The sequence below is a fragment of the Mytilus galloprovincialis genome, chromosome 2, assembly GCF_965363235.1.
Source record: "Mytilus galloprovincialis chromosome 2, xbMytGall1.hap1.1, whole genome shotgun sequence".
Taxonomy (NCBI): Eukaryota; Metazoa; Mollusca; class Bivalvia; order Mytilida; family Mytilidae; genus Mytilus; species Mytilus galloprovincialis.
The window spans coordinates 22,281,148-22,300,014 of NC_134839.1; the positions used below are offsets into that span (position 1 = coordinate 22,281,148).

The 18,867-nt window shown below is 32.2% G+C and overlaps 2 long non-coding RNA genes across 2 annotated transcripts; one reads left to right on the plus strand and one right to left on the minus strand.

The window, feature by feature from the left end:
• The first annotated feature begins 586 nt into the window (after positions 1-586).
• Positions 587-4,372, plus strand: LOC143063130 (uncharacterized). The gene is made up of 2 exons (XR_012974946.1): positions 587-707; positions 3,221-4,372. It is a non-coding gene; the product is annotated as an uncharacterized LOC143063130 (long non-coding RNA).
• Positions 4,373-11,618: 7,246 nt separating this feature from the next.
• On the minus strand, positions 11,619-18,176 carry LOC143063131 (uncharacterized). Its single transcript, XR_012974947.1, has 3 exons — positions 17,989-18,176; positions 14,344-14,488; positions 11,619-12,838 (listed from the first exon to the last, which is right to left on the minus strand). It is a non-coding gene; the product is annotated as an uncharacterized LOC143063131 (long non-coding RNA).
• Positions 18,177-18,867: the final 691 nt, after the last annotated feature.

Below are 18,867 nucleotides of genomic sequence, written 5' to 3' on the forward strand. Positions count from 1 at the left end.
TTTGAAAATCTCGTTGTTTCTGATAAAATGGAGACCACAGATGATCCCACATACAATTCGTGGAATTGCAGTCAAAGTGCTCAGTCACATTTTACCAAATAAATGATATAATAATTAATATTATTTATTTTAAAATTTGTGGAGCTCCAGGAGGCAGCAACCAGTATACCAGCTGCTTATTTTTTGTGTATTTAAGTATTTACATGAACTTTTCACAAATGCATAATAAAAAGTGCTCTTGTTTCTGTAAGTCGCGTCTCCGATTTGACAGTTCAGAGGCGGATGTTATGTCTCCTTATGGAGCAACATAATCCAGTCTTCTGTTCAAATTCAATCTTTTTCTAGTTGGGGCCGATCCACTCCCCTTGTCGCCTTTTCCCTTTTTCCAAATCCTGGATCTGCATCTGTAGTTTTGTAGTTATTTGATTAATATTTGATATGCGTTTGAGTTAACGAATTAGAATATAAATAACATTTCATTATCACATGATAAATTTGGTCAAGGTTTATTTTGAATTCTACTTCAACTTTGTCAAATTTATCAGTTAGATACCTCATTCACGTGATTATAATTAGTTTAAAAGACAAAACTTACACAAATTCAGTAAGCTTTTACCAAATTTTTAGTAAAATTTTCTTGGAAGGTGTTTTTGTTTAGAGAAGAAAATATTTTCATAATATATTTATATTTATATATATTTAAAAGGGTAAGTTTTATGAATATATTCTTGTAGCAGAAAACAGCAATAAGCTACTAAATAGGGTGTTTATTCTAGAATAATAAACCAATAACATATACTAATTCTTCGGATGAGTATAATATTGTATATAGGTTTTTAATTTCTATAAGGTATATATTAGCGCTAGTAAGTAAGGCTGTCTCAAAAACTTTCAGGGTTGATAAATAAACGAACAAGATAAATAACTATATTTCAAGAGGATACCATCACCTGCCAAGCAGGTCGTCCTGTGAGTAAACATTTTGTTGGGGCGGTGTGCGGTCATTTCTGCTATAGTATACTAGTATCAATTAATGAGTTTATATGAGATAATACTAACAATTTGAAATAACACTCATAAAAATTAGTTTTCAGAAATCCGTCTCGGAGACATGAAGAAATATCATTAAATAACCGTCAAGATTTCCGACTGGATATTTTACTGTCTTAAATCAAAACGCAAATGAGAGTATCGGTTTTCCGTTTCTTTATCATGTCTGTTGTCCAGTATATCTCTTTTCTACAATATGCTGAATCATACTATTTCATAATGAAAGTGTATCTGCAAAATTGCCAGTAAACATTTGTTAATCAAAACGCATTGTTTCAGTTTCTTAACTTACAGATGTTGTTGGGTGGTCTAGATTCCATTTGGCCTGTATCTTCTATTGGATTGTTCTAGTTCCTTTTATTATATTGGGTGGTCTAGATTCCATTTGGCCTGTATCTTCTATTGGATTGATCTAGTTCCTTTTATTATATTCCTGATTGTCGTCAGTTCATGACTTTCAAATTTGTGTTTCGTAAATCTCTTTATTGTTGTACTGGCAGTGACATAACAATCTTCGTCAATCCTGAAAGGTGTCTTTTCGAATTTATTACTTTTAGGTTCAGTTAAATTGATGATGTCCTCACACTCAATAGTTACAAATATTATAATAATCTGAGGAACAGGATTTGGTTATCCTTTTGACGTACCAATGATTACCTTCGGTAGTTTGTATTGTTCAATCTTTAGTTTTCTGTGAATGATTTGTAAACTTTTTTTGCCATAATATTGTCGATTTTACCCGACCTCTGGTTTATAATTATCCTTTTGGTATCTTCTTCTTTTAACATTGAGTGCTTCCATCTGATATATATCTCAGTTAACTTGACATTAAGATTACCTCAAAGACTTGACGTCTGTCAGATATCAAGACTTTTTTTAATTTGAAATACACTTTTTTTTTTTAATTAGGTATCAATAAAAAGGGTGAATTATAATAGTTTCTACCTCATTGTATGTCGTTCAAATACACGCGTGTGCAGATTTTTGTTTGTTTTTTTGTTATACTGTTATTTGACCCTCATTTGTCTTCTGCTCTTGTTTGATGTTTTTGCCATATGTTGACTTTATGATTGAATGTCTTTGGTATCTTTCGACTCTCTTTCACTTCAACGGACACCATTAACAGAGAAGTGCTCCAAAGAGAAATGTGAGGACACATACAAATGTTTTACGATCATCATCACGTATTGGTTGACCGATACCTTCTTATTGTTACTTTCTCCAGAAGCTAGCAGGGTCAAGTTCTTGAACCTGTTTTAAATACTTACACTTGTTTGGTCATACTAACAAATACATACACGACAAAAAAAAAATAAAAAAAAAATACCTACTTTCAATTTGAAACCTAAACAATTGTATAAAAAACTGTCAGTCGACAATTTATCAAATGGAATATGAATGTAACCAATATCAAAACACGTATTGTTGTCTCTTAAAGCGACTAAGCAATTACATCTTTGCTAGCCAAGGGTTACGACCCACCTCCCTCCCGTCATTTCTATCTCTTTGAAGAGGAGGGAAGTGGATCCTAACCCTTGGCTAGCGAAGATGTAATTGCTTAGTCGCTTTAAGAAACAGTTCACGTGTTCTAAATCAACTAAAACATACGGAGTTCAATGTATTAGTGGAGCTTTATGGAAATGAAACATTTTACGAATGAACCAAGACTGACAAAGTTTATATATTTCATATGTGATGTAGTATAAAGACACAAACTTTAGAGTATATCAACCCAGTACTCAAATAATCGTTCAGATCTCAACCGTTGAACCTAAACATATAAATCATAATCGTTATCACTTAGCAAATCCAAGACTACTAGGATACTATGGGAGTCAAAATCGTCTGATTTTATTTTGAATGAACTGGTTGCTGAAAATTGTGTTATTTATATATTTGAACTTTGTTGGCATTTTTTGTGCTATCACGTAGCAGGATCATAACAACATAGTACTTGTAAGTGATCTAATGGTATTTTATTGTATAAAAAAAGCCCATTTGCGTTTTGACCGTTCGGGATTTTTTTTAAAATTTCAAATGTATATAGCTATCTACTCATCTGTAAGAATAAGCACGTTTTAGATCTGATCTTTGGTGCCGAATATTATCATGTAATTGTTACAGCAAAGATAATGTATAGGTTTAAAGATATTCTGTTTTCATCATTCAGGTAAATGGCCAGCCAATTAGTTGAGGTAAAACTTCCAGAACCACAACAGAAAGTGTTCAGCGGTGAAGTTTTCCCTTACATTGTGTCACCTGCAGAAATCTCAGATCTTGCTGACATTAACAAGACATGTAACTGGGTTGAAAATAACAGACAATATGTTGAATCTTGTTTGATAAAATATGGTGCTGTCTTATTCCGCGGCTTTCCAATCGAAAACCCCGAAATGTTCGACAAATTCGTCAAGTCGTTTGGTTATGATGCACTGCCTTATGTCGGCGGAGCAGCTCCAAGAAAGTTAGTGGTCGGCGACGTTTTTACATCAAACGAAGCTCCACCGGAAATGCTTATTCCCTTTCATCATGAAATGGCCCAAGTACCGACGTTCCCGAATGTTCTATTTTTCTTTTGTAATATTAGTCCACCAGAAGGAGGTCAGACACCCCTTGTTTTATCTAATCTAGTTTATCAACAAATGTTAAAATTAAACGAACCATTTGTAAATAAACTATTGAATCTCGGTGTAAAGTATACACGGGTTCTTCCGAACGGAGACGATCCGTCTTCACCCATAGGTAGAGGGTGGCAATCTACTTACGGGACAACGAACAAGGAAGAAGCCGAGAAGAAAGCTCTAGAGTTAGTCGGTAGCATTGAGTGGCTCTCAGATGGCTGTCTCAAAACAATAACAGATGTTCTCCCAGCAATAAGAGAAGATAAACGCACTGGTAAAATGACATGGTTTAACTCCGTAATAGCTGTATACCGTGGTTGGAAGGATAGCAGAAATTCTCCAGAAACATCAATTACATTTGGAGATGGATCTCCTATGGATCCTGATGTTATGACAACACTAGAAAATACTCTAAATGAGCTAGCTATTGATTTTTCGTGGAAGAAACATGACGTAGTGATGGTTGACAATCGTCAGGTATTACATGGCAGACGATCGTTTGTCCCGCCTAGACAAATCTTAGCAGCCCTCTGCAAATAGACGCTAAATTTGTGGGTTTTTTTTTCTTTTCTGTTATGGTACATTAATAACTATGTAATGCATACTTTGTTTATGAAGTCTAATTCAGTAATATTGGTATTGAAGGTTTTATTGATGCTGTACGGTTCTTTGTATAATATAAAATGTTTATTTATAAATTAGACATTGTCATGTCAGAATTAATCCTCAGCAAACATTCTTTTAAAGACACAAAATGGTGAGTGAATTATAGTAAGGTCGGAAGAAAATAACAATCGACCCACATCTGATTTTTTTTCCCTAACCATAATCACTTCATAAAAATATCCAGAGATTATATTTTTGCACAACATATATTGCTGTATATATGTTGCGCCCTTTTGTTAAACAGATATAAGGCTTTATTAAAATTGAAATCTTGAAGAGCATGGCCTAGCTTTTACAAACGTTGAATATAGTAATGGAATAATAGGTCCCTATCAAAGGATTTTAACAGTGAACTAGACTTTTAAAGTGTTTTATCAAATATTTTTCACAATTTTAATCACCAAATTTTTTTATTTTTTTTGGGGGGGGGGGTAAAAAAGGGTGTGTTTTATACATAACTGCGTACTATACATACCTGCGAACTGTACATAACTTCGTATTATACACGGTCGAATATGGTAGTAAATCATCTATGTATGATCAAACTTTAACTGCGTTACAGACATGATACATGGATATGCATTTATAGCTCTCTTAATTTAAAATTTAAACTAGAATCATTTCGGAAATATGACGCCTCCAACTAGGAAGAAAGTTTGCTTCGTCAATTTTGTTCTTTGTATAACATGTGTTGTAAGGACTTTTAAGTGTGGTCATATTGGCTGATGCAAGTAAAAAACAGTCACATGAATTTTATTTGGAAATATCTTAAAAAATAATCATATAAAATTATTTAACAATAATACAAATACATATACATCAAAATACCAAGTAAAACGATTCAATATGTCAATAAGTAGCATAGACATTTTATTATAGTTTATACAAGTATCTTATATTTCAATTTTATAAAAACTGTTTGGAAAATGCTCATTCATTCGAAGAAATTACCCTCTACTTTTATTTTTACAATAACCTCGACCCTATTATAATAGATATTGAAGTCATTTGACGTTGATAAGTTTCCTTAAATCTAGAACGAGGAATGTGTTCTAACCTTGAACTCTTTATGCAATATTGCAATGGTTTGACGTAAAACTGTAACAGAATGCACTGTGAGTAAATATAGACCTTGGAATTGTTAACATTGACTCTTGGACTTTGAGTAGTTATCATATTATATGAGATATAGGTATACTTTGAGCTAAAGATAAAAGTTGACACAATAATTCTAATTATAAATGATGATTGAATTATAAACTGGAGTTTGACCACAGATTATTTTATACGTTAATAATTGTCCAGCTACTGGCTTGACAATATAGGTTGAATATTAAAAAAAAAATGCTTCAAGCATTTACAAAAAAAAAATGAAAATTGAATATGAACTCCATGTTTCAGCAGTCATTTTGGTTGAATTTATAATTTTATAAAAAAAAATGAGTAATGAAAAACCAGTGATACATTATCCTTTCTAATTTTCATCGGTATACATGCTTTACTTGTTTTCTATTGGAGATTACTTAACAATTTGTTCAACATTTCTAATTATTGAAAAAAAATATATAAGCGCTGATAGAATAGAAGAGGGACGAAAGATGCCAAACGGACAGTCAAACTCATAAATAGATTAGTATAACTATATAATATTGGTCTTCAAAATTCATTCCGTAAAACGATGTTATGGCTGACTATAAAAGGTACGAATTCAAATAGAACTATGACGTCATATATATATATTTGTTATGGTCTCTCGTGCCTATCGTCATTTATTTTTTTAGGTCGGTGGTTAATTAAATTGCGTACAGTCCCAAAATGTTGATATTTAATAATGACTCCATATGTTGTTTATTCTTTTAAAATTTTGATATACGTTAAAGTATGTTTGGGGAAAAAGGAGAATTTAGGTCAATTTAGTGGTTATGAATTTGGTAGCTAATGCCCCTTCAACTATGGGCTTATATCTCTAATGATTCCTAGTATTTCTTGGATTTGCAATTTTTTGGGGGGATTATTTTGGTTGAATGATAAAGGCAAAATGTGTCTCTCGTTGTAGATGCAATCATTCTTTTCTGATAAGTGAGAAACATAGAGAATGAGATATCTGTTCTTTTGCCAGTTTCTTGGCACCATTATCGCTTACTCCATAACAAATATAGGATGGTTAATGTAGTTTAAGATATACTAGTAGCAAAATGATCTTTGAGTTGTTTGTTTTTATGAATTTCATAGACAATTTGTCGTAATAACACCAGGGGTAATCCCGTGTATTTTGCGGTTTCCCTCATTTTCTGGATCATATTGTCATGGCATTTTGTTATTATTTTAAAAAATACCTAGGACCAGTTTGCTCAGCAGTCATTACTTCGGTACAAACAGGATTTATACCAAGCCTTTTCTAAAATTGATAGTTTATAAATTTAGAAATAAATAAGCAACTTAGGTTTCAACTCCTTCAGGAAAATTTGACCTTTGATAGATTTTGCTATTTTGTATGGTCCTTTTTGGTCATATAGCTATTCTACTTCTATAATTCGTTTTAAAGAAAATCCTATGGATTTGAAATTAGAGATTTGATTATTTTAAATTTAAGAGCGCTTTTGGTGATTTAACAGCATGTATACTACTATGCCTTTATTTATGTACAAATGTACACATACTTTAAAAGAATTCAATCATTTGTACTTAAGAGAATAAAAAAGATTTTTTTTCAATTTTCAGTTAAATTTCAACGAACCTTGTGTGTAAGCAAAACTTTACCAAAAGCTGTGACGTAGCACATTTACTATTCCTTGACCTTAAATTAACTTTACCTTTACGAGCTGATTTTTACCGGCAACCTTCAATGTGAGCAACGCATTTCCTGTAAAAACCGGCTTGATTGTAAAGGCGCAAGTGGAACACTTTATTTACTGTTATTATTTAGAACCCGAAGAGCTCAAAACGCACTTATTTATTAATTGTGAACACGTAGGCACATGGAGAGTACTTGCTTTCTTTACGCAAAAATTCACTCCTTTTTTATTTCTTAACATTGTCGCTAAAAACAAATAGAATCCGGACGGTTTCAAGTTCTATTCCAATGTTTATTAAATAACAAATACGCATATTTCAAAATCAGGTTTAAGTTAACAACTTATATATAAGACTCTTGCGGCACATTCATGAACCAACACTAACTTTTCTATGAAAAAAATTGTTTTATCCACAGTTTTTATATATTAGTATCTAGCTTATCTGCAAACCACGTGAACTGTTTCAAACGTACTAGTCCTAAAACGAGGTCTTTTTTCTTACCCAGATCAAGGGAGAGCCTATCAGGAAGTACATAACGACCAAGGACATTCAGACTGAGTCCTTTTTTATAAACTATTTACCCACATTGAAATAAGATGCAAATTCCCTACAGTTGCTACCATCAACACTTAATGTATATCTCCTGTTTAAACTATGTACCATTACGAAAACAAGGGGTTTAGAGCAAATATTATATACGAGGTAAATTCTTCCATTTTAATGTGTTACATGATAGGGTCGTCAACTCAGGTAGTATACTAAAGTGCGCTATTTGATCTATGAGTGCAAATATTTTATACATAGTAAGGTCAAGTGTCCAGAAGATAAAAAAAAACCTGTCTCTTGTTATTTCATTCATCTGTAACCTTTATGCCAATGAATACTTCACTTTACTTCACGTAATATTTCATAAACATAAAGTTGTCTTTAGATATGTATATACAAAACAGATGATTATAAAGGATTGCTGTTGAACGTTCAGTGTCAAATTTAATGCATATTCAAGACGAGAACATTTTAATGTAACATGAATATTAACCCTGATTTATGTACTGCTTTGTGTGCTAGACATACACGCTGGGCCAGACTTTTAACGTGCTAGTGTACAAGGTAACAGTCAGCAGGAAGACCATACCTGGACACTGTATCAATCTGACTCCGAACTGACTTGTCTTTGAACTTACTCCTTAATACCGCGTTCTCAGCAACGAACCAGCAAATATCAATTCTAAACACAACCACAAGCTGCCGCATTCGAGGCGAACACGCTGTACAATCGGTAACTTTATGGCAGATTTTTATATACATGCGAAGCACCAAATGTTAGTTCAAAAGACTTGGATGTAAAATACAACTTCTAGTATATTTCACCGTACTGTCTTCAGCAATGGAATAAGCTATACCGTATAATAAGCTACAAAAAGACCCCCATGACAAAATGTACATCAGTTCGAGGTTCAAGAAAATTATAAATTTTGCAGCTCCAATGGTATTATGATTGTCAATGAGATAATTCCCATAAGAGATCAAATGTAAGTTAAGACTTATACTAACTTTACACATCAGCATCCATTTGAAAAACATCTTGAAAATCTTTATTGACTAATGACTTTTGATTAAATAATTATTATAAGATATGTTGTAATTTGTATTTTGATTTATCTTATATGCAATTTTCGATTTCTAAATAATTTGACATTTGTCCGTAAAAATAGAGGGTTAAACCTGGTGAGGTAACATTTATTATCGCTATTTTGTGCATTTTTCGTGATAATTTTTCATGAGATGGAAAATTATCGCAATAAACTAAAGAAATTGACATGAAATTGACAACATCGTCATCGGTAAAATAGCGATAAACAGATTATCATTGGTCATCTCAACTAGATTGCTTTTCTTACTTTCCGTACCGGCTCAAGCGAGAAAATCAATCTTGTTGAGATGATCAACGATAATCTATAAATCTCACAATGAGAGATAGGCATGTTTTTTTATACAGCAGATTCCAACGAGTATGAAGCTACAGGTAGATTCTTTGGTTAGCTTCCTTGTTAGCTCAACCATGAAATGATTATTACCTCAAAATTGGGAGGAGCGCACAAATTCATCATCCAATGAAAACACTCATATCAATGGCCTGTTTATAATATGTATGTTTCATACAAACAGGTTTCCCTAAACAACTTTGCAAATTAAATTTCATTTCTTATAGTTTTTGATTGAATTTAAAAAAAATCTATGTATTACAATAAATTAGAAGCGGAGTTACGGTTTATTTTTTGTTCAAGGATGATGTACCTATGTGTTGATTCAATGCTAAACAAATGGAAATTTTATAGCAAATCCACAGCATTTCCCCTTGCACTTTCATAGTTGGCAATTTAGTACTTGATATATGGAGGTTTCTTTTGCAAGCAGTGCTAGAAATGATTTCATTAAAACCAGTTTATAAATTTAGATATTGGTTTAAACAATATATATGGACCAATTCAAGTACACCTTCTAGGGTGCGCTCGAATTTCGTGACTTCGGACGATTTTTTTTAATTTACATTAACGGTTGTCTAGGACTTTTTGTAAACAATAAACGCTAGCACATCATAGAAAATCAAGTGAGTTATCTATGCTTTTTAAAAAAAATTAACAAAAATATCTGTGGATTTCCTACAAAAATCTTGGTTTATTAGAAGTGGGACATTTAAAGACGTATCGTATCCGTATCTGATACGTTGACGTATCACGGTGTATTATATTTACATAATAGTAGTTGGAGTTGCTTCTTGTATGTCAAAATGATTTTAATCCATACTTAATCAAGTTATTGCCCTTAAAAAAGATATATTAACAATATATTTACAGTGCATATAATACAATTATGAAAACAATACATGGACGACATTAGAAGCTAACATGTACACACATTTGACATTCACGTGTGTTTTCGTATCAATATATATTATAACTACATATGAGTTAAGTTCAATCATAAAAAAAATAAAGTTAAGGATTGTGTACCCTTATGTTGGTTCAACGCTAAACATATGGACATTTTATAGCAAATCCACATCCTTTCTCCTTGTCCTCTAATGTTTGACAATTCAATGCGTGTAATATAGGGGATTACTACATGTAGTGCTAGCAATGATGTTTGTTCATTAAAGATATAATTATGGATCAATTCAAGTACACCTTCTAGGGTGCGTTCGACTATAGTGACTCATCAAGAGTATTTTTGGAATGTAAAGGTTGTTTATGATGATTTGTTGAAATTAAACACTGGATCATTAATATTCATGGACTCACAAGTGAGTAATTTTTGTAGATGATTTTATAACGAAAATCTCTGTATTGAATTTTGAGGTTTTCTGCAAAATATTTGCTTAATTTGCCACAAAATCCCTGTTTTCTATAAAATGTAATAAAACAACCATTACGCATCTGCATTATTATTCAAATTCAGGCCTGACATATGCGTATGGTTTAAATATCTATTGTTTAGATGTCTATCATGTCATAAAAAGAGTGTATTAATGACCAAAAGATAACTAACATAGAAGAAAACAACGATATATACATGTCATTTTTAAACATGTAAATGATTAATTAAACAGTAACCCACAGCTACTTTCAGATGCGTCAACGTATCAGATACGGATACGATACGTCTTTAAACGTCCCACTTCTATTTGCCACAAAATCCCGTTTAACTTTTAAATGCATTAAAACTACAAATAATAATGCTTAATCGAAGTTTCCTCATTGTAAACATACAAAATGGCCCATTTCTATTAGGCAGCAACCATTTGATTTTCTGGGGGGGCTATGTTTTTTTTTTCTGTACAAACTTTTTTTTTCGCCTGCGGCGAAAAACAATCTATTTTTTTCGCGACAAGTCGAAAACAATTTTTTTCTTTCAATTTTAGCATTACATATAGTGGCAGCAGAGGGTGAAACAAACAATTTTTTTTTCTCAGAATCAAAAACAAATTATTTTTTTCTCCAAAAACTGGAAACAAACTTTTTTTTCCAAAAAAAACCATAGCCCCCCCCCCCCAGAAAATCAAATGGTTGCTGCCTTATTCATTATCTTTGATGTTTTTATATTATTGCAGTTTGAAACATTCGTAATTCAAAGGCTACAGAAGGGGTCATTAACCTTATACATACACATAACTGGATTTATAAATGAACTGAGTAATTGATTGAAATAAAATTGGCAAATCAAACACACCTACAGCATGCGTGTGAATTAGCTTATACTTATCAATAAATTTTAAATTTAGATTGAGAACTTATTTTAAACTGACTTGTAAAACAAGTTTTACAATGTTTATATTCTGTGACTAGTTCTGATTGGTTCTCTGTTTAACTATTGACTCCACCCAAAGGCTTGTGTACCTGTACCTAATAATGATTTCATAGTTGAGCTAACAAGGAAGCTAACCAAAGAATCTACATATAGCTTCATACTCGTTGGAATCTGCTGTAAATATCTATCAAAATCAGATCTGTATTCTGACTAGAAAATAAACCCAATAAACAAAAAGTAAAAAATACAGAACTCCGAGGAAAAAATCAAAAGACTTAAACACATGAAACGAATGTATAAAAACTGTCATATTCCGGACTTGGTACAGGCATTTTTTTGTGTAGAAAATGATGAATAAGACCTGATTTTATAGCTAGCTAAACCTCTCACTTGTAAGACAGTCGCATCAAATTCCATTATATTGACAAAGATGTGTGAACAAAACAAGCAGACATAATAGGTAAAAGTGTCAAAAATGGGGGGTACAGCAGTCAATATTGTGTTATAATCTAATCACAAGTTATCACAAAATTGAAATATTTATTAAAAAACAATTGGAAAAAATACTGCACAATATATATGGTATCATAATCTAAACTTAACCGGATTTTGCATATTATGTACGGGCTAGTTTTCCATCTATGTTATTACATGTTATTCTTACGGATTTCGAACAACTTTGTAATAATCTTTTCAACATCGACGGTTAACAAAGAGTAAAATACTCTCTACCATAAGTTAACCGGATACTTGTAAATTTAATGATGTCAATTATGAAAAAAAATATTCATTGACTAACTCAAATTGTTCTGAAAACAGATAATACCTAAATATCAACATTTTTTAAAACCTAGAATAAATCAAAATAAAAATCACTGGTAATATTTTTCACAAAACAAGAAATTAACCGCGCACTGATGATTATTTCATGCAACCGCGGTGTTAAAAAAGGCAGTACTAAAGCTTGAAATGGAACAAAATCGGTGATTTCAATAATATTTTCGAAAACCCACTAGGATCCCATCATTCCTAGCATTAAAAATGGCATCATTGAATTCTCGAAAGAAGGTCCATACATTCCACCAGATGTTCCCAAAGGGTTGTATGGGTTATCTAGTGCACCTGACATTGCCATCATCATTATAACCTGGTCCGGAGTAGGACCTTCTGGGGCCTCACCACCACGGGCCACTTGTTGTCGCTGCATTCTCTGAACTCGGTCCAAAGTGGTTAATACGTTGTTTATTCTTTGTCTGTTTTGACGGACAACTTGGACGGGTTTTGCAGTATAACAGTCTGTTTTGTTATCTGACTTTCTAACTGGTGTGGGTGTGCAGCCATCCATTACAATTCTGCAATGTCTGGGTATTTGTAGTGACCGTGGATCCCTGTTGCTTCTAAAATATAAATAGAGAGATCGGTCATTCATTTGTGTAAAACTTGTGTAAATCTATTTTGGGTAACAATATCATAGACACCTCGATGTGGTCTCAATCATATTTTTTTAATGAAACTCAAACAACATTCAACGCATGTACTTTTATAACATGATGCATAATTTAATTTTCAATGCTTGTCATTTTTTTTAAAGATCAAAGTTCAAAGTTTAAAAGATTAACTTAATCGTCAATAATTATAATAATTCATCTACAGTAACAGAGGACAAAATATGCCAACACTGAGGTTTATCAAAATTAAACCAAAACCGTTTCATACGACTACATTTATTTGTTATGGCAGTTTGGTAAAATATAGGATGGTCTGAAATAAAGTTTTCAATTCCTATTTATTGCTTTAGAGAACAACAGATCTCGTTTCATATCTTAATGTTTTTTTATGTCAGTATTTGGAAACTTTCATTTCGGTGACAGCATGGATTGTGTTAGTTTCTTCTTATTCCTCTTTTTGTATGCATTTCTCTTTTAGAGAAATGTCCCGACGTTTGTTTTTCTCGAGGATTTCAGTCGGGTAACTGAAAAATGAAGGTAAATTTGGGATTTTTTAAATATGCAATGAATTTGTGTGTCAGTTGAGTTTAGCCAAAATGTAGAAGGGTAAATTCTTTAAGGAACAACTGTAATATTTTTTTCTGTCTCTGAAGAAATAACATAAAAAATGAGATGCACACTGAATAACCCGTGAAGCATTGGTAGTCGGAGTATATCAGTGAAACTGACACGATGATGACTGACGTCACGGTCACATCACAAAGTTATGTCTTTGTGCTGATAGACAAAAGACTGTCAGCCAATCAGAAGACGCGTTAAATCCAAAATTAAATTATTTTGATATATCATGAAATAAAATTTAAGGTCAAGTTACAGTAAAATTGAGAATGGAAATGGGGAATGTGTCAAAGAGACAAAAACCCCACCAAATAAAAAACAACAGCAGAGGGTCACCAACAGGTCTTCAATGGAGCGAGAAATTCCCGCACCCGGAGGCGTCCTTCAGCTGGCCCCTAAACAAATATATACTAGTCCAGTGATAATGAACGCCATACTAATTTCCAAATTGTATACAAGAAACTAAAATTAAAATAATACAAGACTAACAAAGGCCAGAGGCTCCTGACTTGGGACAGGCGCAAAAATGCGGCGGGGTTAAACATGTTTGTGAGATCTCAACCCTCCCCCTATATCTCTAACCAATGTAGAAAAGTAAACGCATAACAATACGCACATTAAAATTCAGTTCAAGAGAATTCCGAGTCTGATGTCAGAAGATGTAACCAAAGAAAATAAAATAGTTATGTCACAGATTTCAGTCAAATTTGGTAATTCAAAGAGCCAAAGTTGTATGCAAAATGTCAGAAAAATTAGCGACATAGCCCACTTACTGTTACTTGACCTTAAGTTCTATTTGGTTTTATCCATTTCTTCATTGTGCATAGTTTACTTACGGACAGCAACGCATCCCATATTGATTACATGTACATGTATGGCAATCCAATGTTTTAAAAGTGGTATCAGGTAAAACTCTTAATTTAGCTACACTCATTCCATCTTTCACAAGATGTTCACAATAAGATCTTCGTGTTCCAAAAGCTAAAATAAAAAAGAAATCCAATAAATTAAAAGTGTTGTGCTAGAATTTAGTAAAATTAACTACCTTAAAACCAAAAAAGTACAAACAACAAGAAAAAATAGAAGAAAACAGTAAATCGTATGATTCTGATTTCCTCGTACACAACAGGTGTTTCGTCGGGTCATGTTTGCATGAGCATAAGCTTTAAAATATTCTAAATAATAAAAACTAAAGAAGCATAACAGAACATCCAAGCGTGACTTTCAAACATGCCTCACTGCTTCTCCAAAAAATCTCAATTTATAAAATTTGGGACACTAGGCTTTAATCCCCGTTAAAAATATATCAAAATTAAACATCACTATGTTTTAGATGTTTCGAAACAATATGTCCTCACTATTTATTGATCTTCCACGACAAAAAAACGTACGATCTGTTGTGACCGTGGCTTAACATAATAAGTTATCAAAAAAATAATATTTTCAGAAAAAAAAGTTATTAGATGTCATATGAATGAATTTGCCAGTGGAAGAGAAAATGAACCAAAGTGTTTGGTTAAGAAATTTATTCACCAAGAGAGAAATCAAGAGAAAAGATACATATAAAAGAAAAAAATCAAGGATTACGAATAAATTAACTAAGTATTAATATGCACTGGTCAGTGAGATCCTTTATGTAGCCTTATCACCTATTTTTATGAAGTCATTTGTTAGCTGTTATGACTGTTAAATCAGAATGATAGTAAAACATATTAAAACAGACAAAAACAAATGGCAATCATTAACAAAATAACTATAAATGTCAATTATTGCAACAATTAATTTTTTTATTGTCTGAAGTATCTAAGAATGTAGACTTTAGATTGTTTGTGTACCTTGTATCTAAGAATGTAGACTTTAGATTGTTTGTGTACCTTGCAATGTTAGATTGTTTGTGTACCTTGCAATGTTAGATTGTTTGTGTACCTTGCAATGTTAGATTTCTGTAGCATTGTTGGAAACAGAAGTTGTTTTCTATAAACTTGAGGCATGAATTCGAAAATGTAAAGTGTATGAATGACTACAGAAATGTGGACGCATTTACCCTCCAGAAATTTTGTAAGAAGATGTATGTTTTATTCGTTTTTTTCTTCAATTAACCAATGACACGAAGTCTATTTACTAATGTCACGTTAACACATCCATTGAATTCATTGAATTGTTTTGTCCACATATTACAGATATATGACTTGCATTTCCTCTTAAATTTATTGGTTAGGGGTATACTGATTTCAGACCGTTCCCAACAATCCTGTAAACTGTTGAAAATACTCGATGTCTGATCTTAAATTTTATAACATTGGTGTTCCACTCTTTCAAATATTTATTCTATTAAATTAATCTTTATTTATCAAATGCACATTTATACCCCTAGCCTAGGGGTTGAGCAATGTTGAAGGCATATACAAACAATACAATACAATGTACACAATGGAAAAATTAACATATAAAACATTATATATAAAGTGGTAAAACAGTAATATTTATGCAGGCGTTGTGTCCCCTCCCCTCAGTGCAAATGACTTTTTAATGAACGGAACAGTAAGCTGCATATATCAAATGAAGATAGTCTAAGAATTAATTGTAATCTATCTGCTTCAGACAATTTAAAGTACTCTGGACATATATTATTTATATCTTTTTCAAGCTGATTACGTAAAGATTTATTAATTTTACATTTTAAGAAAAAAGTGGGTTTCATCTTCAACCGCATTTATATTACAATGTTAACATATTCTATTTCCTCTATCATTATCTATAATTTATCTCTTTATCTTGGCGTTACCCCATTTCTGTAATGAATTTGCAAACTATATAGTAGCTAAAAAGTTTTTTTTCAAGTTTTGAAACTGGGGAAATTATCTTTTTAGCGTTTATAAGTATCGTATATATATATATACATATGTGGTTCTTTTCTAGGAAGAACGAGTTTGTGCTTTATGAACAGAAATATCTGTATAAGGAGTGATGACATAATTTTACACAGAACGGCAAAGCGTTCTAAAAACGATCACTGTTCGCTATGAAATCGTTTTGGGTCGTAGCCACCGAGGTATCCACTTTATAGAAGGATATCCATTTGAAGTTTTACTAGGACTCAGGGGCACCATAGTCTATAAATATTTTTTTAAAGGATGTCCATAATATTTCTGGACTTCTTTTATGCTAGATAATTGCTTTATATTACCACGAATCATTGGTTCATCATGTTTTATTTAGTCTCTAGCAAATTTAACATGCATACAATTTGCCATATATTACTGTTGATCCTCTAGACGACTTTTGTTTTGATCTTTGTGTAGATTTGTTGTCGATATTAACAAAAGCACCTTTATTTATGTTAATTGAACATTTGAAATAATAATATTACCCGGACATGTATTGTCCATTAGTTGTGTCTAACACCCAATGTTCTCTTATGTAATTCATACACTAATATCTTCAAGGGCTTTTGTCACTCAGAGATTATCTAAAACCACTATACGACCCAAAGATACAGGAAAAATAATTAAATACCTGTTTTAAGAATTATGCTTCTGTCATGTAAGACACGAATGTTCAATTACGCGTACACAATTAATAAACATATCTACTTTTGTTTTTATCAATTATGAGGTACACGAGAAAAACAAATATAGCATTTCATACCTTCATTTGAAACGTTTCAAAATTCATTTTTTTGCCATAAATGTCTACATACATTATCACGCTTTGAAGGCAGAATAACACATATTTGTTTGTCCAGATTAAAGAGATAAATTATACTGAAGTTGTAGTTTGCTTTCGGTAGTCATACGAATTAAATTCGACGTAGGTAAAAATGTATCTAGGAAACTGAGGAAAAATGTTTGCCCCTGTCTCTGGTTGAAAGCTGAAATGTTTTAAATGTCTTACAACAGTCTTTCTTGATTTATTATATAGACGCAGAAAGCAAAAGTTGGTAGAAAAGGCACTTGGCATTAAACGGAACCAGGATCGAAAAAAGTGACTAATTTGGAAAACATCCTGCATACTTTTGAAAACACCCTTCGTTGTTGCATTTATTATTTTATTATATCATTAGATCAATTATTCAAAACGAAAATAACATTTTCTAAATTTCATGTTTTCTAAACGCTTTCTGGATTTACTTTTATCAGGAACGCTCAAAGCCAAAAATATAATAGTTGAAGAGCCGTATATGACCAAAAAGCGAGTGCCTAATAATAACCGTCAAACATCATCAAGGTAAACTTTTCATTTATACTGGTTTGAAACATTTAAAAAATATCAAGAAATGATTTACAAAAATTCACTTTTTTAAGTGATAATCACCAATAAAACGATTGCAAAATTTAATAATTTCTTTACATGGCATCAGTTTGCCGCCCGGCCGGTTCAAACCAGCATTACAGTACAGATTGAAAAGAGATTTCTGAAAATGATGCATGCAGTCATTAACTTATATAAAACTTACTTATTCCTACAAAAAAGTAACGTACCTGATATTTCAGTTTTTAATGGAGAAAATTCACACTGGCCATGAGTCTGTGTAACTCCAAAAATCGACAACGTTATAAATAGCAGAAGCATCATGGAAGGCGTCTTGATGTTAGAATGAATACACACCATAAAGAAAATAAAGTCAGCGGAAAATCATTTAAAGAAGCGCTGTCAAAAATTAATAGGATAGACTGACTCTCGGTGACCCGCAGCTGCAGTTACTATCTTCCTATGTCAGGTAAGTGACATGATTAATTGGGAGGACGGGTTTTATGACAGATTATTGTTAGTTGTACATTGACATGCTCTTCGTGTTACAAGGTATTCATTTTAATGTCTATTGGTCAAAATCCACAAAAGTAGCCGACACAAAATAATGTATTGTATTTCTACATTATATATGTATAGCATATTCATATACTCAACGAAGTAACAAAATGATGGCGATAGAGAGCGAGCTGAGCGAGCGAGAGAGATTCATTTTATGTTTAAGCTATTTATATTGCATAGCACAAAAGCAAGAAGACGAAAATCATGCATTAGAATTCGGCCAATTTTGCGGTTTTTTTTTTGGTTAATGACTATCCAACTTGTGACTACCATTATCCAACGGTTGTTGGCAATTACTCCAACCGTCAACCGGTGGATTAACGACAGACGTCAAACTTCAATAATTTAATTTTGGATGTTACGCGTCTTCTGATTGGCTGACGTTATTTTGTTATGAGTCCATAGACATAATTTAGTCATGTGACTGTGACGTCATCAACGTTTTTTCATGATTTTCTACGGTTTAAAATGGAATTTAGAATTAAATTATAAGAAATGACTGTAATATTTTTTCTGTCTATTCGAAATAACATAAAAAATGTGGTGCA